Source organism: Nothoprocta perdicaria, unplaced genomic scaffold (assembly GCF_003342845.1).
Source record: "Nothoprocta perdicaria isolate Ctin4 unplaced genomic scaffold, notPer1 scaffold_23, whole genome shotgun sequence".
NCBI classification, from domain to species: Eukaryota; Metazoa; Chordata; class Aves; order Tinamiformes; family Tinamidae; genus Nothoprocta; species Nothoprocta perdicaria.
Window position 1 is genome coordinate 5362240 of NW_020455455.1, and position 11083 is coordinate 5373322.

Below are 11083 nucleotides of genomic sequence, written 5' to 3' on the forward strand. Positions count from 1 at the left end.
TGGAGGAGACGAGGGCCGAGCGGGAGATGAGAGCGAAGCCTCAGAGCGGCCCCGCCGATACGGGGCTCGCTTTGTGCTCGCGCGGACGGGCGGCCGCCCCGCAGCGCTGCTTTGGCCTGCCTCCAAGTGAGGCCTGCTTAAAAAAAAACTGAATATTTTCTCCTAGGGAAAACCCAGTCAGCCCCCAGATATCCGTAAACGCAGCCACCTCCAACAAAACACTTTTTTTCCCTCAATTAAAAACGTTTTAAATGCCAAGCCCRCTCATGCCTCCTTACAAGAGGAGTTAGGCCACATTCCCAAAATCCCTGCTCTAAATGAGGCTACATTGGATGTCATACAGGGACGGCAAGATGTGGCTTTAAAACACGTTCTCCGCTGCACTCAGAATAAAGGCAAGAGCCAACCTTGATCAATTTTCCAACTCATAAAGTAGGCAGTGGTGTAAGGCATTCTCCCCACTGAAGCTGTTCCCATTTGTATAAGCTGTTTAAATATTAATTAGATGGATATTTAAACTCACGGCTCCGCGTGCCACATGCATGCCCACCGGGCCGAGCATCGTGATTCTGCCCCTGGCTGTTTTCCGAGAGACACCTAAACCCATTTGCCGGGAAATAATCATTTAACCGACAAGGGCTGGCTTAGGGTCTGCTCGTGATTCAGCCTGCTCAGAGGAGGAGAAATTTTATCAGMCAGAAAAGACRCTTCCCYCACATGGAAAAGAAAAARAAGGGGGGGGGGGRCTAATTAATTTACCAGCTGCTTTGTTTTGCTGGAGTAACTGAATCTGTTCCAGTATAGATCAGTTTCTTCCCTTGTACTCTCTTAATCTGCTACCAGTTCTGGTTTGCACACCCATATTCACAGCATAATTTCCCCTCGTGTTTTCGCTGTATCTCCCTTTGTGCTTTCAAACCTCCTGTCTTATTGCACACAAATATGATGTACATACATGTACATACATCTAGAGCCATCTACTTGGTTCTTGAAGTTACAAGCTCTTCCAGCTGTGGCAGATCCCTTAAAGATGTTGAATACCCTCTGAAGCCACTGGCAAATTGCTAGTTCAGAAATGTAGTATCATTTTTAAACCATGCTAATGATTCCTTCAGTGTTTGTGATTAACAGTACTCAACCCCCTTCCCCCATATGGAAAGATATGCTTTCCATATTCTTCCCTCCTGACTTCCATGTTTTTCCATATATACTTCACCTCTCCTTACTAGCTTCTTAGCCTTCTTAGTTATAGTGATCTAGTGAAACAAACAACTTCGAAAAGAGGCATTTGCCATTTTGATACTGTTTTTCAGCAAAGATCCCTTTCAAAATTCATCTCTGGTTACTGCTGCTGAAAGTGAAGTTAAAACAATTTTTAAAAAACTTGGTAAAAACAATAAATACTCAGTTCCATGAGACTAAAAGCGACTGTCCTCACACTGACCACCGACAGCAGGCAGCTTGTGGCTTCAATACTTTTGGGAATGATAGAAAATTAGAGATATTTTGAAGGAAACATCTTGGAATTCTTCTAGTAAAGAATTGATGAATTAAGAAATTATTTATAATGCGATAGTGATTACTTAAAATACATATTTAAGGACTATCTTACACTTAAGTCGGTAGCTATATTATTCCAATTAGTTTTAACAGTGCATGACATTGAAAGTCATTTTTATTATATTCCTGAAAATATTGGAAGAGAAGGCCTGATACTAAATTTAGCATTCTTGACAATGATTTCTTTTTATTTCTAGACTATGAGATGAGTTTAAATGTCTTCACWCAAATCATTCAGTACCCCAAGAGTAAATAAGCAAGTTTGGGAAGAAAACATTGTACTATTTAGCATAACACAAAAATCAACTGAATTACGAACATGAATGCACCTCCATCCTAAAGGTTTAGTCTTTTCTCATTCTTCCAGTTTCATGTTTTAAAGTCACGAAGAATTACTTTTTCTTGATCAATCATTAGAGTCCTTCCCTCCTCTCCAACGGTTTAATTAATACAGGTGATAGAATTAATACAAACTGACAGAATACGAAATAAAACAGATAAATAATTTTTAAAAGACAATACTCTCACGGTTTCAGAGGAAGTCTTAAAATACGAAACAAACCTAAACCCATTCAGCAATGCTTGCCTTAGCAATAAGCCTGAAACAATAAACCAGGGAAATTTCCAGTGACTTGTGCAGTGACTGGCAGGTGAGATGACCAGGAATGACAATTTAAATCTTAGTACTGTTAACTTTGACACAAATGTAAAGACAAAAGTAGAGGGTTACACAGATCTCTCCATTACAACCTAAAAGTGCTCATGTTGGAAGACACCAGCATTTTTTTTCCAAGATTGACACATSATATATAAATGGCTAGCGGATCATGTTTTTAAGTGAAACACCAGATTTTCTATATGGTTTCCCCAGCTGGGCAGTTCCTTTATTTTAAGGATATCGAGAGCTGCGAAGGCGATCGCGGCGTTTCCSCCGCCGCCCCGCGCATCCCGGCAGCCCTCGCTGAACCGAGCACACTAAGCTACGCTCTGCAAACTGCAGGGGCAAGAAGCATATACAGGAATGGAATCTGTTAAAATAAGCCTGTGTTCTGACACTAATTGACAGTAGCACCCAAGGCCTGAGGCATGAGCCAGTTATTATTAGCATTTTTAACACCGCTGAAGACCAATATGCTTTACAAGCCCGGCAGAATTCTCATGACCACTGAATAGCCAAACAGCGACTATTTTGTGACTCAAATGAGTACCACTAGACCAAGTGCAAAGAGCTTATTAAGGTATCACTTTGTTTTTTTTCTCCTGAAGATAAAGGGGGACATCTCCACCAGTTCAAGAGTTTGCCTGCTCTCCAGTCTGTTCCAGTAATTCCAGTCCCCTTTTCTGCCTGCTTAGCTTGGGTGCAGTGAAAGGTGCTGTAGAGCAACAGGACTCTACTCCGTTAACAAATCCCGCTCAAGGGCTTCCTGCTCCCTTCCCCAGCACAGATGCCTGTTCCCACCTCTGCGCCACTGTTCGCCCTGTGCTAATTCAAGGCTTTGAGGGCCACGTTATAAATCAGATGACTGAAATGATCCAGATTCAAAAAAAAAAAAAAAAAAAGTTCACACACACATATATGCACATGCACACACACACACACAAACTCAGATTTATTTCAGTAATCCAATTTACAACACAGCCCAGAAACAGCTGCACCGGCTGTGCACGAATGTGATGCAGGAGCAAGAACAAGAGGGTGAAGCAGGCAGGAAACTGCCTGGCTTAAACTGGCTTTCCTATTGGGAAAACCTTTGTATAACTACACCCCAAGAGCTCAGAGCTTCCCCAGGCAGCAAGGCTGAGCAGAGCGGAGGCAGGAATTGTGTTTCACAGCCGGGAGAGCGCTTGGAGGATTCGCACAGGATGAGCAGGGGGCCTCAAGGCAGTGGCCCTGCTCAGAGCTGCTGCCAGCCTGGTGCCCTCTGAGGAGGGTGATCCGGTCGCTGGCTTTCCAGCCCTTCTGCTTTTACACCAAATTGTCTCCCAAGTCTGGTTTAAAATACACAAACCCTTGGGTTAGAATGAAGTCAGGAATGAGGGGTGATAGCATCCAGCATGAGTGGGAAAAATAAGTGGAAATAGGATTACTCAATGGCAGTTCTACCCACTGAAAGATTTGTAAGGAATATGCCATTTGTGTAGCCCAGCTGTTTCCTTAGGCCAGGCATAAGTCAAAATAATGAGGGAGAAATGTGGGAATGGAAAGAGAAGTAAAAGCAACAGAGATAAAAACAGAAAGCTGGTTGTGTTACAGGCTATGCAACACAAAAGAGTATTATCTATCATCCCTGGCCTGGGCAGCCCTTTTAGTTATGCTTTTGTTGTTGTTGTTGTTGATATGTTACATAATTAGTGCCAAAACAGTCCTTGCCTACTCAGCATGCCATACCCTGTGGTGATATTTTCCAAACCCAAAAGTTATTTGAATCCRCATTAACATTATGTAAAATGAGACTGATGGATAATTAAAGAGGGCTCAKCTTCAGAATATCAGCCATATCCTAATAATATAAAATCAACATCTGAAAGGCTTCATCTTTATAAATGACCTCCTTCCAACATAAAGGCATCATGCTTTGCTAGATGATATGACAGCAGTCTGTCTTACTTTAATGCATATTTTCTTGTAAGAAGAACATCAACACAGGGAAAYACTGTCTGAGACAGAAGTTAAGGAGGTTAAGGAATTAAAAAAGTAATAACAGTTATTAGATAGCTGTTACATTTGTATTAAATAATATATCCTTGACAACTTGCAAATAGATCTGTGTCTYGAATTGAAAGTGGATGACTTTCCATGTCCAATTTGTTATTACTACTCTAAGAATGCTATTCCAGTATGTTATTCAATATGGAGATGCTCAGTGTACTCAAACTGAAAATCCAAGACAATTTGTAGACATATGTACAGGTCTTTCAATATTTTCATTCGGAGAGTGTTCCTGTAGTCTCCCAGAATGGGAACTCTCACTCTGTGGATGATATCACAAATCTCCAGAGAGGGGCACATCTGAAGATGTTGTACAGATTAATGTAACTCCATCGCTTCATCATTTACAGTAATCAGGCATTCCCAGGACTGCAGTACGTTCTCAGGATACATGGGTTAAAGCTCCAAAATAAGCAAAATAAGAAACATGGTATCGAAATGCTGAAGATTTCGTACAGTTTTCAAATGGTGATGTTGAGTCCTATTCTGCAGTGACTATCAAAGATCCACGGTGCTTGTTCATTTCGGGATCTTAATTCTATCTGACACATTAAGCATTGCTTAGCAGTGTTATTTGTATTCACTGAAGCAATTAGTATCTCTTTTTAATTTCAAGTAAATTTTCCTGGAAGTGTTTTTTAATATTTTTCAAAATTAATTCACCACCAGGGGGCAAAGAACTATTTCTCCAGAGAGAACATTTTATATCTCGGTTTCATAGATGCATGACCCTAACAAGGTCCTTTTCTACTTCACAGTAATTGCAGATGTGATAACAAAAAAGCATGCAGATTCGGAAATACACCAGAGGGAAATCTTGACTATTTTTTTTTTCCAATTTAGACTGCTATAACTTTAAGGAAGCAGCCAGGAGAGCAAACTGGAGGACCATAAGGGAGTGGAGCAAGATGGCTGCAGCACAACAGCAGTTTCAGTTCTTGCTGTGTTCGCGGCTTTGCCGTCCCCCTCCGAGGTGCCACGCAGGGCTGCGTGCAGCTGCACCTTGCACATTGGAAACAGGCACTGAAGGATTTAACAACAGCGATTCTGCAATACCTGTAACCAGCATCCTAACATTTACATGCTGTTCCAGTTGATTTTAATTCCCTGAACAATTCTTTCCTGTGCTGCTTTGTTCCTGCGTGGTCCCTCCTTCTTGTATTCTTCTTTGTTTTACCACAGAAAAGCTGGTATTAGGGATAAAAATAAAAGGATTTTATATGACAAAGGAAAAGCGTGAGCTTAAATAATGCCAGATAATTTGCTGGTTGCTACGAAGAGGTAAAATCTCAAATAATACAATTCTGTTCTTCAGTGCATAACATCAAYCTCCCATTTATTAAAATGGTAGGTAGGTAGGAATATTTGCAACATTTACTAAGATATCACTTACACAACCAGAAGATAATAGCACAAAAAGATGCTGCAGAAGAGAAAAACATTAAGTCAAAGCCAAAGACAAAAAATACATAATTATAAAAGAAGTGTAGTCCTGTGCCTATGACGAGGCACACGAAGACAGTTCAACCACAAACACAACACACCAAAACAATAAAGAGAAGGGCTTGTAAGAGCAAATGTATGTAGGAATCAATCATGGGGAACATTTGTTGTGGGGATATCACTTCAATAAAAGGTTTAAGAGTCCACTCAGGGAATTTAAAGATATGATGGACAAACATAAACTGAATTATTTATTCACAGTTGATATATCTGTATCACAGATTTTTTTTTTTGTGATAAGTTACTATCCAGTTCAAAACTGAGGTTAATTATTCTGAACTTGGCCRGGGACGTTCAAAAATGTTTTCTTCATTTATTATTTAAAAATTAAATCTGAAGTTACATAGTCTTCACTATTTCAGGCTTGCTTTAACAAGGTTAGTAGCCTGCAGTTAAGCCATGCAAGGACAGCAGGACTTACTAAGCACATGGAAACCACAGATATGATGCACATAATGCATTTCTAAGGACAATCCTGTAAAGACTCTTCAAATGATTTTAATGATGCACTTAATTGTGATTAGAAAAAGTCATTGGTATCAGAAGCACAAAAATTCTAAATTCTGTATGCAAGTCTATACAGAGAGAGAGAGAGAGAGAGAGAGAGAGAGAGAGAGAGAGAGAGAGAGAGGGTATAAAAGCCACAAATGCACACACCAGAGAAAGAATATGGCCAGAAACCAATATATGAAAAGGATGGAGGATTATTCCATGATTATACTTACCAAAAGCGCACATGTTGAAACTCTATCCACAGACATATATGCAAAGACATACCTGCTAAAATAAACATTGCACTATCTGGAGTAGGTCTTTTTTTTTTTTTTTTTATGTTTATATGATGATAAGTAGAGATATATTTACTTCTGGCAGAAAAGTTTTATAAAATAAAAGTTATATATGTATATTATATATTTTTTCCCTCAAATCACTACATAAATGTCTCAAATCCTTTCTCTGAACAGCTGTGACTTCCATTTGTCCTCACAGAATATATTTCAGAAAACAGAGCAAGATGTGCTACTTTTATTACAAGCATAAAACATTATTTGCTATGTTATCAGAAAAAAAGCCTACAGTCTAAAGCACTTTTTGTGTGAAAATTCTGCAATATAGTTTCTCACAAAATCCCACGGCTCCCTACAATTTCTCCCTAAGTAATTGCCTCAGAACTTCCTTGAGAAGTTTAACAGCTCTCAGCAATGTGTATTTTTTGTCGTCATTGTTAGACTTTGTTGTAGTGTAAGTTATGCTTGCTAAAATTATRTCAGAGGCTGAAACAATAGAAAAATAAAGATTTCCCCTACAAAGAGCCTCTCAGTGAAGACAAAAGATGCTCCAAAAATAAAAAAGCTGAATGGTCTAGACTTAGAAAAGTAGATCACTGCTGCTTTTTTTCCTAAAGCATTTATTTTTGGACACGTCAATATGTATGTTATGAATATTAATTTGTAGACCTCCCTAAATATTGCTATTTTAAATGTTTAAATTTTAAAATCTAATAYCCAAGCCTTTCTTGCTTTTGTTTTGCTCGGAATCACTGTAGTCATAGGGGAACATTTTGTGTTCTGACCATGTCACTTAATCACTTTTCTTCCTCTTATATTTGCACTCTCTCTCACCTGCTGCACATCTACTAYGTTGTGCTACCAAATAAATATTCAATATGTTGTCCTCTATTCTTCTTAACCAGGCATTCAGTTCAAACAACAAATACTTCCGTGGGCAAACATTAGACAATGAATAAGGTAATACAGAGTGTTATTTAGCAAAATATATTTAATTAATTCTATCAACTGGCAGGTATAAATATTGACTTCTCCTTCGTGTGGCACGTGCAGGGCTGTGGCTGTTCATAATACGAGCTCTTCCAGTCACCAACAAGCTGAGAGGACAGCTTAGAGAGCACAGGGGTAGAACCTGCACAGTGCCATTATCTAGAACCACTTCCATGTGAGAGACAAAAGACACTTTATCAAACAGTATGCCAGTTATTGACAAATAATTCCAAAAATGAAGACTGTCTATGAAAACTGGGAAAAGCAACCATCTTTAATGGCTGTGATAAATAGACAACTAGCTCAAAAAAACCCACAATACGCTTATCTGCTGCAACTATTAAAGACTTTGAGGTCAAGGTCCTTTGTATATTTAGGATATCCTTCAATACAAATATGCAAGAACAGTCCCGCTGTACTTATTCCATTTACCCCAGACTTGATTTTATAGTCAGATTCTATTTGTCAACTTTCTTTTAGTAGTGTTTTGCTGCAATTGCAAGCAAGCCAACTTACCCCTCCGGTTCAGGCCCAACAGCAGCCTCTGCCTCYGCTCTCCACATCCCTTTTCCCTGTTCTCGCTGCTTCCAACAGCTTTGCTCTCCACCAGCTCTCCCTTTGCCGACTCGCAGACAGTCCATCCTTGCGGACAGTCCCAAGAGCTGACAGCTCTAACCTGCCTACATCTACATCTGTAGAGCTGCCTTCCCCTCCGCTTTGCTGCCTCTTCCTCCCTTGCTGGCCTCACACATTCCTTCCTAAACTTGGGAAGCAAAGGGGAATAAACAGTTGTAGTAGACCAGTTTACTGAATTCACTTCTGAATTCAATGTTCTTTCCCCAGGACTGTCCATGATGTCCTATCCCCTACAGCTGGTAAAAGTGGGAAACAGCTCCAGGCAATTTGTAGGAGACAGCTAAGTTTGCTTGCTCAGAAACTGCCTGCTTTTTATCTAGGAAGCAGACAGGTGGATAAGGCTCTTATTTAGCAGAGTCATCCTCCAGGTGGGATCCAAAACTCATCAAAACAGTTGTGCTTCCCAAACTGTAGTGCTTCCAGCCTGCACCAAAATCCCATCACCTGAGTTATAGTTTTAGAGTGAAGGAATTCTGAAATCAAAACCAAACTGGAAGGGAACATAAATGTAGCAGTGAGACTTTCCCGAGTCTTCTTGTTTTAACAGAAAATGTTAAGTATCACTATAATCAGCTTTCTAAAACTAATTTCACTCTGCRGCTTACTGTTATTGAATGTAAATTTACATGAAAAATACATAATTTGCCTCACAGAAAAAGAATATTCAGCAAGTATTTTGTAATAGTATCTCTAGGTCAACTGGATACAGTCTCCTCTATTTTAAGAATTATGCAAAAAAATACCAAGAGCAGCCATGATCTTCTGGCTCTAATTTAAGTACACCTTGTCCTATGCACTAGGTTATTTCATAGATGATTCTCTCTCACTTTTTTAGCAGTATTTTGGAAAACAGTTTCCTGAAACTTTTTTTACTCCACAAAATCTTGTACAACCACGAATCTCTCTGGTCGTTAGGACAGTGATCTAGACCCAAACGGAGAGCTATCAACCTGGTCACTTTAAACGCTTCAGTTGCCTTCAGCCATCAGCTCCCTCAGCCAGAGAGCTGTCATTACCAGGAAGGCTGGGAGGYGCTTGCTGTTGCTCTTTACTTTTTATTTCACTGTTATATTTGGAGTTATTACAGATTATACTCAAATCACTTTGAAGTGTAAATTCCCAAGCGAAAAGGCTCTCCACAAACTATTGTCTAGCTTCCTATTTTTATTTTCAGTAGCAAGCTACCAGAACATTTGTTAGAGAAGAAGCAAAAAGATTTGGAGAAAAAAAAAAAAAAAAAAAAAAGCCGAGGAATAAGCAAACAGGCTGCTGTTATCTTCCGTTTCCATTTTGTTTCTTTCCTGTACATAAAGTGAAACAAAATGGTGGTGTCTCAGCTATGATGATTTTCGAAGCATAGTATTTAATTAAGTCTTTCTTATGTTAAAATACGGTACCTGCRCTGTGTGTGCTTCTTGTAGATCTTGTAGATCTGAGACTTGGCAAGTTTCACTCAATTAGAAGGAGATCAGTCATTAGGGAACTGAAAGCAGTTTTCTGGAATATCTCCATTAAAAACAACATTGAACAACTTTCTGAATGCAGGAACTCCTAAACAGCAAGTTATTAGAAGCCAATTTTTAAACTTAGTCTTTTAAATTTGGTGCATAAATATACTGTTCAGTTTTTTCCTCATTGGACTTCAGAGACAATTTTAAGTACATAACACCTGTGAGCATTAAATAACACTCATGGTAAAAGGCACTTTAAGAAGCCTGCAGCTTTCTGGTTTGAAATAGTTCCTGTTTCGGTCAGTCAGTGCAGTTCACACGATGGAGCAGGACACAGGGATTTTTCTCCCATGCTAGCTTCTCTTTGCTAATAAGAATGATTCACATTATAAATCCTAATTTGGGGTTCTCTCTCACTACCATCTCAGAAAACCATGTAGTACCAGCAACGGGAAAGATATGTGAGCAGATGAGAAGGAAAACCGCTAAGGACTCCAGTATGATTCCAACTTCTCAGAAATACACTAGACAACATCAGCAAAGCAGAGAAAGATTGTTTTTCTTTTCTTGAGAAGGTGAAAAAGTGGCCTAAAAATATTGTCCATCAGCTGCACCAGGTTTGCTGAATAGCTTCTATATAGGTGAGGAAGAGCAAGGCAGATGTTACATAGCATTAAAGAAATGTGCAATATTCTTCGGGGTAAAGTTGAAGGTAAAGTTGAAGGAGTATGAGCTTCACATAAATCAAAAAGGGGGAGGCAAGGACAGCTTTATATGTATTAAATGGTAAGCCCATAAAAAAGTGCAATTGCAACACAAAACAGAAGATTCTGAAGATAAGTCCACAAAATATTATCAGAGTGGATTTGCAAGAAACCACATAAAGGATTGCACAAAGTTTTGAAAGAAAATACAGACCTTTGGGCAAATCTGTTGTGTTCATAAGAAGTAAAAGCATTTTTCAAAAGTCTGCAGACCACAACTGGAGAGAAACAAAGAATAGGTAGAGAGAAGAACTCATGGGAAAAAAAAAAATTAAGAAACTGCTACATGCAAAGACTGGATTGCTACTTTGAATATGAATAGTCTGCATACTATTTACAGTTGGACAGAACACACAAGTGATACAATATTTGAAGTTACAGCAAGGCTTTTGAAATTAAAATCTAATTGTGTTGAATGCAAACAAGAAAAAAACAGTTCACAGGAGGTTAATTGTACTGTGGTGACTGCAAACTGCATGCAAAGGCAAGACAAAATTAGGAAGAGTCAAAGTCTGCAACTGTATTTCAGAAATAAAACACTGTATCTGCTATAGCACTGGAAATAAGTCAGATGCTAGATGAAAGAGCAGGTATTAGAGAAAACATAAGCCCAAGAAAATAGCAAAAATAGAGAAAGCAGAACRTAATCAAGTGCATAACTGAACAGAGAAATATCACATA